The sequence below is a fragment of the Galeopterus variegatus genome, unplaced genomic scaffold (assembly GCF_000696425.1).
Source record: "Galeopterus variegatus unplaced genomic scaffold, G_variegatus-3.0.2 Scaffold3189, whole genome shotgun sequence".
NCBI lineage: Eukaryota > Metazoa > Chordata > Mammalia > Dermoptera > Cynocephalidae > Galeopterus > Galeopterus variegatus.
The window spans coordinates 68,927-82,733 of NW_007729300.1; the positions used below are offsets into that span (position 1 = coordinate 68,927).

General features: G+C 46.2%; 1 protein-coding gene across 4 annotated transcripts in view; it reads left to right on the forward strand.

Moving 5' to 3' along the window:
* The window catches only part of ATP2B4 (ATPase, Ca++ transporting, plasma membrane 4), a 95,896-nt gene that overhangs the window by 8,302 nt on the left and 73,787 nt on the right, over positions 1-13,807 (forward strand). The gene's annotated exons all lie outside the window — the stretch shown is intronic.

Consider the following 13,807-nt stretch of genomic DNA (forward strand, 5'->3'; position numbering starts at 1 on the left):
AGGCTCACTAATGAATGCTAAAATTATTGGGTGGAAGGTTGGTTTTAATGTGTCCTAGTTCTGGCTGCTGTAGAACACACACACTGGACGGCTTCAACAACAGACATTGATGTCTCACAGTTCTGAAGGTTGGAATTTCAAGATCAAGGCACTGGTAGATCCATTGTCTGGTGGGGACACCCTTCCTGGTTTGCAGATGGCAGTTTTCTCATATCCTCCATGCAGAGAGAGAGAGAAGCATCATCTCTCATGTGTCTCTTCTCATAAGGACACTAATTCNACTAAAAGAAGCCAGCGCTCCTTGGAGAAATGGCTGATTCCAAATCTGGGATGGAAAGTGCAAGTAAACCATGTCATGCCAAAAAGCTAGGACATGCACATGTCAAAGGACACAGGCAGCTTAAAAGGGTTCCCACCAGGCAAATATGGGACACACTGAGCATCAGAAAAGGAGATGGTAATAGACTGTAACACATTAAATAGAAAAGATTCCATGGGTCCGTTCTGACAGTTAAGGGGTGGGAGGAAAAAAGGAGGGAAAACAGAAATGTCAACTAATGAAATGTGGAAGTAGGAGGGGTCTTCAAAAAGTTCATGGGAAGATTTGTGTTATCTTTTAGTTCCATTTTCCAAAAACTATTTGAAGTACCCTCATAAATGACAAAACATTTTTTAAATTTTTATTTTATTTTTAATTGACAATAGTATATATTTATGGGGTACAATGTGATGTTTTGATATATGTACACGTTATTGAATGATTAGATCAAGCTAACTGACATATCCGTCACCTCACATATCTATCTGTGTGTGTGTGTGTCTGTGTGTGTGTGTGTGTGTGGTGTGAACATCCAAAATCTGCTCTCAGCAATTTTGAAATATACATTACATTATGATTAACGATAGTCACCATGCTGTGCAATAGATCTCAAAAACTTATTCGGTTCTGTCTAATTGTAACTNGTCTTTACAATTGGGAGATCCAGTACTTACCATCTTAACCAAGTAATCAAACATTAGCAGTAATGGGACCCACTTGACATTAGAGTTGCATGATGTGCTGTAATATGAAGAGATGAAAGAGAAATCTAGAATGCGAGCCATTCTAAATGACAACTAAGACTCTTCGAAAAAGTGAACGTCATAAAAAACATAAAAATTGTGCGTTGTGTAGGGAAGGGTGGGAAGGCAGAAACCAATCTTAATTTAAAGAAACTAAAGAGACATTATAACCAAATGCAATGCAGAAGCTTTCGCTGGATCCTGGATCCAAACAATTTTATTTTTTTTCCACATGTTCACATGTAGGGCATTTGTTCACAGCAAGGTCATAAGTTTTGTGCCTCTCATTCCAATGACCACTGTCAGTGTGTTGTAAACAGAGGAGCCATTTTTCAGGCCCCCTTCTCTGAGCATAGCCCCACCTGGGAAATTTTTAATATAGATATTATATAATATGTAATTATTGTTAAGTTTTTTAGTTGTAATAATGGTATTGTGGTTTTGTAGGAGAATATCTTTATTCTTAGAGATTATGCAAAAACATTTAGGGGGAAAGTATCTGAAAATTATTCTCAAATGGTTCATCAAAAAAAATGTGTGTATGTGTATATATATACATCTATATATCGAGAGATGGTGCAGAAATGTTAACAATTGGTGAATCAAGTGAAGGGTCTGTAGTTGTTTATCGTACTGTTTTGGGGTTGTTTTTTTTCCCAATGTTTCACGTTTGAAATTTTTCAANTTGTTCACAGCAAGGTCATAAGTTTTGTGCCTCTCATTCCAATGACCACTGTCAGTGTGTTTTAAACAGAGGAGCCATTTTTCAGGCCCCCTTCTCTGAGCATAGCCCCACCTGGGAAATTTTTAATATAGATATTATATAATATGTAATTATTGTTAAGTTTTTTAGTTGTAATAATGGTATTGTGGTTTTGTAGGAGAATATCTTTATTCTTAGAGATTATGCAAAAACATTTAGGGGGAAAGTATCTGAAAATTATTCTCAAATGGTTCATCAAAAAAAATGTGTGTATGTGTATATATATATACATCTATATATCGAGAGATGGTGCAGAAATGTTAACAATTGGTGAATCAAGTGAAGGGTCTGTAGTGGTTTATCGTACTGTTTTGGGGTTGTTTTTTTTCCCAATGTTTCACGTTTGAAATTTTTCAAAATTCTGAGATAGGGAGAGAAGGTAAGGCCAGGAAGTACTCCTAGATTCCTGGACCCTCACCCATCTCCCAAACTCCTGGCCCACAGGAGCATCTTTCCCAAGCTCCTGAGTGCTCAGAGTATTCATGGAGCAAGTGCACAGGGGGATCTTTCCCACCAAAGTGATCTCCTATAGGGAGTCTTCCTTCCCACCACCCCACTCCCACCCCTGCCCCCTGCTGTCAACACCAGGCTTTTCCTTCCAGGTGGGAGCAGCTGGGTGGGGGCACCAGATGGGAGGCAAGATGACAGGCCTTCCCACCATGCCATGGGGCCAGCTGAGGAACCCTAGGGACTGAGCCTCCAGAATCACTCACCTTCCTTTTGAGGAGGGGGTCCAAGGTCCTAAGAAGAGGAATTTACCAATAGCCCAGACGCTGCTGCAGACCAACCCTTTGCATCCCTTTTGAATTGCCTAATGGGTGATTCTGAGAGAACCCAGCTGTGCCTGCCCTGAGCCTTCATGCCTGGGCTAAGCAAGGCCTTCTAGGCGCCCCCTTGGCAGGGACAGCATGCCTGGCTGCACTGTCAGTGACCCAAATCACCACGCTGCCCACCCCCGCCTCCCCAGCATGGTCCTGGCTCCAGAGAGAGATTGGGTTTCCAAGGACTGCTTCTCTCTCTCTCTCTTTCCCTCCTCTCCCCTCCCTGGAAACCCTGGTTAGCAACCCAGGGTTCTTTTCATGTAGGAGAGGGCTATTGATCCTTTAGTCAATTCCCCTTTTGTCTTGCTAGGGAGCCCGAAAGAGAAGGAGCCAGGAAGTTGGAAGGGGGCAGACAGGCAGGAGTTTGTTCTACTGGGCTGCCTGGCCTGCCTGGCCTGCCAGAAAAGCACAGGACTGAGAATCAGAGAACTGGTGACCTGGCTCTTCTCTGCTGTGTGACCTTGACTGAGGCAGGTGATATCTCTGGGCTTTCATCTCCCCACTGTAACATGAAACCAAGTTTGGACGTACATTTCTGATTCAAGACCCTCCTCTTCTATGGACGACAAAGGGGTAAAACTCTCAACACCCAAACCAAACTCTTTCATCATAGAATCTAGCACAATGTAACAACCTGCAGCTAAATTCCATCCTTCTACCCAGAACGGCCAGAAGAAAGGAGACCAAAAGGTATCTGCCTTTGGACAGCTACCCTTGAGGTTTGGGAGTAGGACAGTTTCTAACGAATTCCATCCTTCTACCCAGAACGGCCAGAAGAAAGGAGACCAAAAGGTATCTGCCTTTGGATAGCTACCCTTGAGGTTTGGGAGTAGGACAGTTTCTAACGTTCCCCACCTCCCCCTGCCTGGAACTTCAATTAAGAAGAATATACTCAGTACCTTCCAAGGCCATGATTCTGCTATGTCCTAATTGGAAACTAAGAAATACTGGCTACAGGTAAATTCCAGGCTTTCAGGGAGTTTACCATCTTCTAGGGAATATAATCCCCCAAAGACTTATTAGATTGACCATATGAACTGAGCAGTATTCAACTTACTTTTGACCTATAATAAGCAATTTCATAGTGTTCGGCCCATTAAATGATTAGGCATTGGAGATTAAGGATTGCAGTCTTTGCTGTGGGCTGGAGAGATTGATAGGTTTTCATCTGAACTGTGGCTGGCTGCTGGGCCCAGCTTGCCCTCCCTCTTAATCTAGAGTCTGGCCCTGGTGGTAGACACATTGGCTGAGCCCTTGTCCAAACTCTGGTTGAGATTCCAGCATTAGCCTCCCTAATATCTGGCCAGGACAGCTGCCCGTGGGTAGAGAGGAAAGTACCACCCATCCATAGTCCACTATTCCTGTGTCCTGAATGCCATGTTTTACATCTTGGGAGCTGAGGATGGAAGAAACTTTAAGAAAGGAGGAAATAGGAAATAGCCATCCTGTTCTTCCCCCATCAAGTGGCAGACCAGAGCAGGAACACATACTTGAAGTCTCATCTGGCACCTAGTGATGTTTGTACCAGCTAATGGAATGGCTGGGAGCTGAAGAGGTGTTAGTGGGAGTGAGGGGACCAGAATTTGGCAGGGTTCAACTAGAAGTTATTCTTGGAGGAGGTGATTGAAAACAGGATTTGAAAGAGAAAGGATAGATTTGATAGAGAAGATGGAGGAAGGGAGGGGAGGTTGGGAGGAAGGGCTGAGCTGCTGTATTCCCCACTGAGGGCATTCTGAGCATCGCGGAGAATCAGATGCCCTGGCAGGTGAGGGGGCTGTCTGCTACCACCTGCTGGAATGCCTCCAGCCTTTGTCTGAGCCAGCGCCAGTGTCATGGGCAGGATGGCATCTGGCCTCAGCGACGGCCTGCCACCTGCCTGCCCTCCTGGCCCTCATGCACCATTTGGATGATTTTTTGATGTTTCCCCCCCCTGCCGTCCGTACTACAGCCTTCTTTGTGGGAAGCACTCATAGGACATCTGTTAGGACGCTAGGACAAGCACAGCTGGCATCCAAACTTCCAGGAGCTTTCTGACCTTGTCCAGGGGAGGTTGGTCACCAGGCTTTGGGCTGGGGGACAGCTCGTTTTATTGAGCCAGAAGAGCATTTGAGATAGACAGAGTTGGAGAAATGGTTCAATCTCCCTCTTTCACAAGTGAAAAAACTAAAACCTAGAGACTCGTTCAGGAGACTGGACTAGTTTGAGGCAGAGCCAGGGCTAGAGCCCAGTTCTTCCCACTCCAGGTCTATGACTGGGCACTCGATCCCATCATTGCATCACTGCATGACCCAGATCAACACCAAGCCTTCCTGGTACCGAGTGTCTTTACCCATATAACAGGGAGAACCGTACCTGCCCCTCTGAGGGTGATGTGCTAGGAGCACTTTGGAAGAAAGAGGCCAGAAACCATAAAGGTGCTGTGCCACAATTGTTATTGTTGCTGCTGTTATTACCGATGAAGGTCATTAGCACTGAAGAAAATGCAAAGGAGAAGCACTCTTGGCATGGCCCTCACCATTCTGTAGCTGCTAATGGAGCTGGGTTTCTCCTCCCCACACAGTGGGCCTTGCAAGGGGAAGCAGAAGTCCTGGAAAGGGCTGGGCAGAGCCTTCCTTCTGCCTGGGAATCCCTGGCCCTGCCCTTTCCTCAGGGTGTGTCTCCTCTGAAAGGCCAGAGGAAGTGCGGAGGGGAAGCACTATTATCTCCCCACACAGTGGGCCTTGCAAGGGGAAGCAGAAGTCCTGGAAAGGGCTGGGCAGAGCCTTCGTTCTGCCTGGGAATCCCTGGCCCTGCCCTTTCCTCAGGGTGTGTCTCCTCTGAAAGGCCAGAGGAAGTGCGGAGGGGAAACACTATTATCGCCACTTCTTTCTTGGCAGCTGACTAAGCCAGGTTGGCCACTGAGCTCTGATTTGGGATCTAAGGGTCATCAGGGCAGGGCCACTCTACTGTGACAGCACAGACTGATTTTATTGCCAAAGCCAATCCATCATTCATTTGCTTGTTCGCCAATCTGTCATTCATTTGCTTGTTAATTTATTCATTCATTCATTCCACAAACATGAAGTGAGTGCAGACCATATGCCAGGCACTCTGTTAGAGTTTGCAGAGAAGCTGCATCCAGGAGGCAGGGAGGGACTAAGAATCACTGACCTTCAGCTCACAGATGATTGTCCTGAGCCTGGGAACCCACAGCAAGCCCTGACTATGGCAGCATTCCAAGGAATTTGCATTTGTTTCCCTGGAGAGCACCTTTTAGCCCTGATTTCAGGAAAGTAAGGCCTAGACTCAGTACGCTTTTGAGCTGGGAGGTGCCACAGGCACCATTGCAGGGCAGCCCTGTTGTTTCCAGTGAGACTGTGGCCTGATGATAAAGGATTTGCCCCTGTCTTTTGCTAGATGAAGACTTCTCCTGAGCCAGAGCATGTTGCTGAAGCTGATGTTCATCTAGCCTGGTTTACTCAGTCCTTGGGTTGGCATCCCAGTGTTGCCTGAGTTTACAATCCCCTGCTTACATCTGGAGCCTCTGACTCTGATGGGGCAGAGATGTTTCATTGCTGGGATGCCCAGAAAGGATCCAAATTGCACCTAAGAATAAAAACATAAACTTCTAGAGAACCCCCCTAGTTTCTCCTCCAATCCTACTTCTAATTTCAGCCCCTGCACTCGACTTTCCCAGCCAGCGTGGTATAAAGGATAAAGGAGTGGACGTAGCTTTGGTTGATACATACTGTCCACATCCTTACTGAGCCTCAGTTTCCCCATCTGTAAAGTGTATATAATATCACCTTTTCTTATATGGAGTGTTGTGATGAACGAGTGAGATATTGTAGGTGAACACTTTGCATAAACACTAAAGTGCTAGATAAATGTAAAGTTTATTATTCCAGTGCCCCTCCTTGTTCCCCACCCCCCATTTCAGTCCCTTCTCCCTGCTGCTGAGTCCCTTGATCTTACTCCCCACAACACCCTTCTCTGTTCTTTCATTGCCCACTCCAGATCCTGCTTTCTATGTCCTCCCTCCTTGCCTAGATCAAGACCTAAAACAGGGCTGGCTGGTTAGCTCAGTGGGTTAGAGCATGATGTCAGGGGTTCAGATCCCTCTAACAGCCAGCTGCCAGGGGAAAAAAAATAGACCTAAAACAACACTTGTTACATCTTAAATAACAATGACAACAGTCGTAGTAATAATCTGAGCTAACATCCACTATGTGCTAGGTATTAAACTTGGATTATCTCATTTAATATTCCCAGTAGACAATGAAGTCAATACTAGTATTGTCTTCATTTTACAAATTAATAAAGATGTTCATAAAACATCAGACTGAGAAGCAACCCGAGTCTGACCTATTTATGGATTTCCTCTTTGCATTGCTGAGTGACTAGTTGACGAGAACATGCAGAGAGTTGACAGCATTTATTGAATGTCGACTAAAAACCAGCTGCTTTCAAATTATGTTACAACCACCACCTTCGAAGACAGGTATAGGATTTGTCTTAGAGATCATCTGGTTATAAGAACAGAAGCCTACTCAAAGGAAAAAACTAAAAGGGGGCTTTATTAGAAGGGTACAGGGAAATATCACAGAGCTTAGGTATGAGAAGTGCAGCCCGGGCGTGGACTGTGCCTTCTCCCTGGGGCTGTGAGCACGCTTTTCTCCACAGCTGGGCGCCTCTGCTCCCTCATCCACACGCACAGGACCCACCATGGTTAACCAGGCAGCAGATTCAGTCTCCAAGTTTATGTGGCCTTCTCCCTTAGCTCTCCAAAGTAAATTAACTCAGTCTGTCAGTCTGCATGCCAAGAGATGCTGGTCCCAGCTTAGATCCAGTGTTCGCCCTGCTCCAATTGTCTGCGGCCTGCTGGAGGGGAGTGGTGGCCAAGCAAACATGGGCACCCAGGCCTGTCTCTTCCACAGGGCAATAGGTGGGAGCAGATGTTTCTAGAGGGGAAATTCCTTGATCTTAGGTGGATTCTACCCAGTGTGCTCTTTACCACACGAGCTGTCTCTAGGACATCATGGAGATAGTGCCCTGATTGAAGCCCCTAAATAAGAGGACACAGAGTTGTCCCAGAATCTGTGGGTTTAGGTGGGCCTGGAAAAATAATATTACCATTTTCAAATGCTGTTATGTGCCAGGCATTTTACATACATTACCTTTAATCCTTAAAACACCCCTACCTAACCTGACATGTTATTGTCCCATTTTACAGATAAGAAAGCTAATACTCAGTAAGTTAAGTGCTTGCCCAGAGGTCGTCTGGACCTAACCTGACATGTTATTGTCCCATTTTACAGATAAGAAAGCTAATACTCAGTAAGTTAAGTGCTTGCCCAGAGGTCGTCTGGACCTAACCTGACATGTTATTGTCCCATTTTACAGATAAGAAAGCTAATAATAAGTTAAGTGCATGCCCAGAGGTCGTCTGGACCTAACCTGACATGTTATTGTCCCATTTTACAGATAAGAAAGCTAATAATAAGTTAAGTGCATGCCCAGAGGTCGTCTGGCTGACTAGGGTTGGGGTTGATATTTGACCCAGGCCTATGCCCTTTCTACTATGCAACACTGCCTCCTCCAGAAGGTTATTCCACTTTGATTCTCCTGAAATGTGTGTTCCATGAAGTCAAGGATCTTATCTTTTTGTTCACTTATGTATCCCAAGCACCTGGAACAGTACTTGGCACATAGTAAGAGCTCGATAAAAAATTGTTGAGTGGATTTTGCTTTGGTAACTTCTGCACTCCTAGGATTCCCACAGTCAGAGGAAAAAGGCTAATCTTTTAGGCCTTGGAGAATGGGCCAGTGAAATAAGTGGGGTCACCTGCTCAGTGTGTTTCTGGTCCCTAACCCCCACAGTCCACTGTAATGGGGGACATGAGGAGCAACCCCTCAATGTGGAAAAGTCAAAGTGTGACACTAGATCCCTCTGTGTTTCCTGTTTGTACATCTGCCCTAAGACATTTATCCCCGTGAGGACAGCAGGTGAAGGGAGATTTCCCTAACACTGGAAAATCCATTTGCTAGGACTAGGAAACAGGATACTGAAGTCCTATGTTGATAGAGAAAAGAATACTAATTTCCACTGGCATTTCCTGGGGTCAGAGCTTACCAAATCCTGAATCCCTTCCTGTGCCTTTCTCTATAACAATGCCCTGTGTCCCAAATCACCCAGTCTGCCTTCTCAACACCAGCAGATTCTATTAGATAAAAGCACAAGTTTGGAGGAGTCTGATGGAACTGGGTTCAAGACAGCCTGGCCAATTGTGTGACCATGGACAAATTATTTAGCCTCCGAGACTCAATTTTCTCTGAAAAATGGGGATATACATGAGTAAAGAGTGATACATATTCTGAGGGCCTGGCCGATAGTAGGTTGAATTTGAACATTTTATTTAATATTCAAATTCAAAAATATTTAAAAATTTAATTTTATTTAACTCATTGAATTTTAATATTTTCCTCTTTCATCTTTTTGTTTCTCCCTTCCTTCTCCATGGATCCTGGCACCAGCCTGTCCACTGCTCCCTGCTAACCTTTGGGCGTAGTGTCTTTATAAGAGGGTCACACAGCCCATTATCTCCCAGTAACTGAAAGGCCTGGATCCTGGCACCAGCCTGTCCACTGCTCCCTGCTAACCTTTGGGCGTAGTGTCTTTATAAAAGGGTCACAGCCCATTATCTCCCAGTAACTGAAAGGCTCAGAGGCCCCAGCCTCCCGCAACTCTCCAGTAAAGGACCTGCAAGGGCTGACTGGGGGCTCCATCTTTTCTACATGACAAGTGACCCTCTTGGTGCCAGCTCTAGGGTTTTGCTTGATATTTGAGCAACAAGAGTCTTGGCAAAATAAGGCGAGAGGAGGGCGGAGCTCTGCAACCACCTCACCTTGTTTGCTCTTGCCCTGCATTCCTCCCCTGGGAGTAGATGCCATAAGTGCTGGGAAATCTCTTGTTGATGGAGTCAGGCCAGGTGATGATGCACAAAGTAGAAGCTGTGCCATCTCTATTGGGTCACCCAGATCAGCTGCCCCTGGAATTGAGCATGCCACTGGATAAACAGGCAGGAGAGTCTCATTCTGGAGTCTCCCCTGTTCTCCCCAGCACATACCCACACAGAGAGGTTAGCTGGTATGAAGCGGCAGCTTGGCTAAGATAATGCATGAACCAGAACTTGCTTCCCTGAGCTGGAAGGGGCTTGGCGTTGAGTGGCTGGGTTTGGTCACAGTTCTTGCTTCTGCTTCCTATGGATCTTTTAAAGTGCTCCAGGCTCTCATGGGGTGGGGGAAATTCTCCAGTCCCCTACTAGTTTCTCAGGGATGGCATCCCACAACAGGAGACGCTTTCAGAAAAAGTGATTTACAGGTGAGGGTGTGAATATTAGCTGAGAGTTCACGTGAACAGGCCTGTGGCAGCGTGGCTGCTGGGGTGCAGTGACTTGTCAGTTCTGGTCGCAGCGTTTTTGCCGAGCCCACTCACCAGCCTAGGAGCTAGTTGAAAAGAGGAGTGGTGCCTTAGTCAACTCTGTACACCCAGTGTTTAGCATAGTTGTTGGCTCGTAGAATGACGATCAGTAGAGGATGGATGGATGGATGGAAGGGTGGGTGGATGGGTGGATAGATGGATGAGTGGGTGGGCGGATGGATAGATGGATGAGTGGGTGGGTGGGTGGATGGATGGATGGATGGATGAATGACTAAACAAATAGAAATTTTTCTTTAAACTGGAATCAAGACCACAGTAAAGTTTACCTTCTTCATTCCCAAGGCCACCATCCCTGTTCAATACCTCATCATTCCATGCCTGAATAATTACAAAGGCCTCCTAATGGCAGGCATGGTGGTCTAGAGGAACAAGTTCTGGACTAGAAGTTGGGAGACCTGGGATTTGAGCCATTTAAGTTGCTCTATTCCTTTTGGAAAATCACAGAATCTTTCTGGGCTTCAATTTGTTCGTTTGTGAAATGAATAGTTTGGGCTAAATATACTTCAAGGACATTTCAACTCTAAAATTCTCTGCTTCCTCCTACCCAAACAACCCTGCAGATTAATTATAGTTGGTTACCAAAGTTTAAAAGCAGAAGATTTCACATAGAAATCCAAATTTCTTGCTTCTTTCCCCAAATCAGAAGCCCCGACAATTTTGGCCTACCTTTTTTCCATGGCAACAGTCAGCAGGAGCTGAGTAACTGCTGTAGAAATCCAAATTTCTTGCTTCTTTCCCCAAATCAGAAGCCCCGACAATTTTGGCCTACCTGTTTTCCATGGCAACAGTCAGCAGGAGCTGAGTAACTGCTGCCCCATTCAGATAAGCCTGCACTTTCTCCTTTGCCACAGTCTCCTCCCCTCCCTGTCACCTAATGCTCAGCCTGCTTCATTCATTTTTGTTGCCTGCCTGGTCTCTGTAGGCATTTGAATATGCAAACCCAGAAAAGGGAAAATAAAACTTCTAAGGGTGGAGGCAAGAGTCCCTAGGGTGGGGCGACAGTCCTGGGAACCAGCTCTCCTGCTCAGCTGGGCTTATGTGGTAGAGTCAGGGGAAGTCTTCCTGGGAAGTAGGTGACTGGGGTATGAAAAGAAACAGTGGCCAGTGCCCCAGGAGCCTTTGCTTAAGGACGTGGCCTCCCAGAATTATTGAGCTCTTGTCTGCTATCTCCCCTTCCTTAAACCCATGCTGGGAGCTTGTGAGACTCCCTCTGGGCCTCCTCTGTATGACTTTATATGGCCACTCCAAGGTGGAGAGGAGGGCTGGGGCTCCATTTGAGAACCTTGGCAATGGTGGTAATTCCCTTCTTGCTGAAGTCCAACTTCCACTTATATCTTTGGCATGAAACAGGTCAGGCTGTTTGAAGGTCAAACTGCCCAAATACAACATGAGATCCAGAATCCCAGCTGTTTCAGATTGGTGAAGTGCACATTTTCCCATTAAATTGCTCATCTTATCTTGTGCACCTATTGTGCTGTAAACAGTTGCATTTCAGAGGCCCCTGGGCTAGCCCAATCCAGAGCCCCAGTCTCCAAAGTTCCTTGACTAACCTGGAGCTAACTTCTGCCCCAGTTAAAGCCAGGGCTGTTTGAACCCCTTAGTCATTCTGTCTGGGCCCTCGGCAACACCACCTCTCCAGTACCCTAAACAGGCAAAACATCCCCTGCTTACCCAGCTCACAGATTCTTCCCACTTTCTGGTTTGTACGCTTTTCTTTTGCTTGTTGCTTTATAGTTTGATCAATTATTTTGTGGTCTGACCTAGCTAGTTTTGTGGGGGTTTTCCCCTTCAAAAAGCATTTATATCTTCTTTCATTAACTTAGCATTTCTCACGGTCATCGCTCCTCATGTGATACCCTTCCCTTCTAATATTTCCCTTGTCATGAGAACATTGACATATCTAAACCCCACCTTACATTATGATTATTCTTGNACAGGCCTTCCCACCATGCCATGGGGCCAGCTGAGGAACCCTAGGGACTGAGCCTCCAGAATCACTCACCTTCCTTTTGAGGAGGGGGTCCAAGGTCCTAAGAAGAGGAATTTACCAATAGCCCAGACGTTGCTGCAGACCAACCCTTTGCATCCCTTTTGAATTGCCTAATGGGTGATTCTGAGAGAACCCAGCTGTGCCTGCCCTGAGCCTTCATGCCTGGGCTAAGCAAGGCCTTCTAGGCGCCCCCTTGGCAGGGACAGCATGCCTGGCTGCACTGTCAGTGACCCAAATCACCACGCTGCCCACCCCCGCCTCCCCAGCATGGTCCTGGCTCCAGAGAGAGATTGGGTTTCCAAGGACTGCTTCTCTCTCTCTCTCTTTCCCTCCTCTCCCCTCCCTGGAAACCCTGGTTAGCAACCCAGGGTTCTTTTCATGTAGGAGAGGGCTATTGATCCTTTAGTCAATTCCCCTTTTGTCTTGCTAGGGAGCCCGAAAGAGAAGGAGCCAGGAAGTTGGAAGGGGGCAGACAGGCAGGAGTTTGTTCTACTGGGCTGCCTGGCCTGCCTGGCCTGCCAGAAAAGCACAGGACTGAGAATCAGAGAACTGGTGACCTGGCTCTTCTCTGCTGTGTGACCTTGACTGAGGCAGGTGATATCTCTGGGCTTTCATCTCCCCACTGTAACATGAAACCAAGTTTGGACGTACATTTCTGATTCAAGACCCTCCTCTTCTATGGACGACAAAGGGGTAAAACTCTCAACACCCAAACCAAACTCTTTCATCATAGAATCTAGCACAATGTAACAACCTGCAGCTAAATTCCATCCTTCTACCCAGAACGGCCAGAAGAAAGGAGACCAAAAGGTATCTGCCTTTGGATAGCTACCCTTGAGGTTTGGGAGTAGGACAGTTTCTAACATTCCCCACCTCCCCCTGCCTGGAACTTCAATTAAGAAGAATATACTCAGTACCTTCCAAGGCCATGATTCTGCTATGTCCTAATTGGAAACTAAGAAATACTGGCTACAGGTAAATTCCAGGCTTTCAGGGAGTTTACCATCTTCTAGGGAATATAATCCCCCAAAGACTTATTAGATTGACCATATGAACTGAGCAGTATTCAACTTACTTTTGACCTATAATAAGCAATTTCATAGTGTTCGGCCCATTAAATGATTAGGCATTGGAGATTAAGGATTGCAGTCTTTGCTGTGGGCTGGAGAGATTGATAGGTTTTCATCTGAACTGTGGCTGGCTGCTGGGCCCAGCTTGCCCTCCCTCTTAATCTAGAGTCTGGCCCTGGTGGTAGACACATTGGCTGAGCCCTTGTCCAAACTCTGGTTGAGATTCCAGCATTAGCCTCCCTAATATCTGGCCAGGACAGCTGCCCGTGGGTAGAGAGGAAAGTACCACCCATCCATAGTCCACTATTCCTGTGTCCTGAATGCCATGTTTTACATCTTGGGAGCTGAGGATGGAAGAAACTTTAAGAAAGGAGGAAATAGGAAATAGCCATCCTGTTCTTCCCCCATCAAGTGGCAGACCAGAGCAGGAACACATACTTGAAGTCTCATCTGGCACCTAGTGATGTTTGTACCAGCTAATGGAATGGCTGGGAGCTGAAGAGGTGTTAGTGGGAGTGAGGGGACCAGAATTTGGCAGGGTTCAACTAGAAGTTATTCTTGGAGGAGGTGATTGAAAACAGGATTTGAAAGAGAAAGGATAGATTTGATAGAGAAGATGGA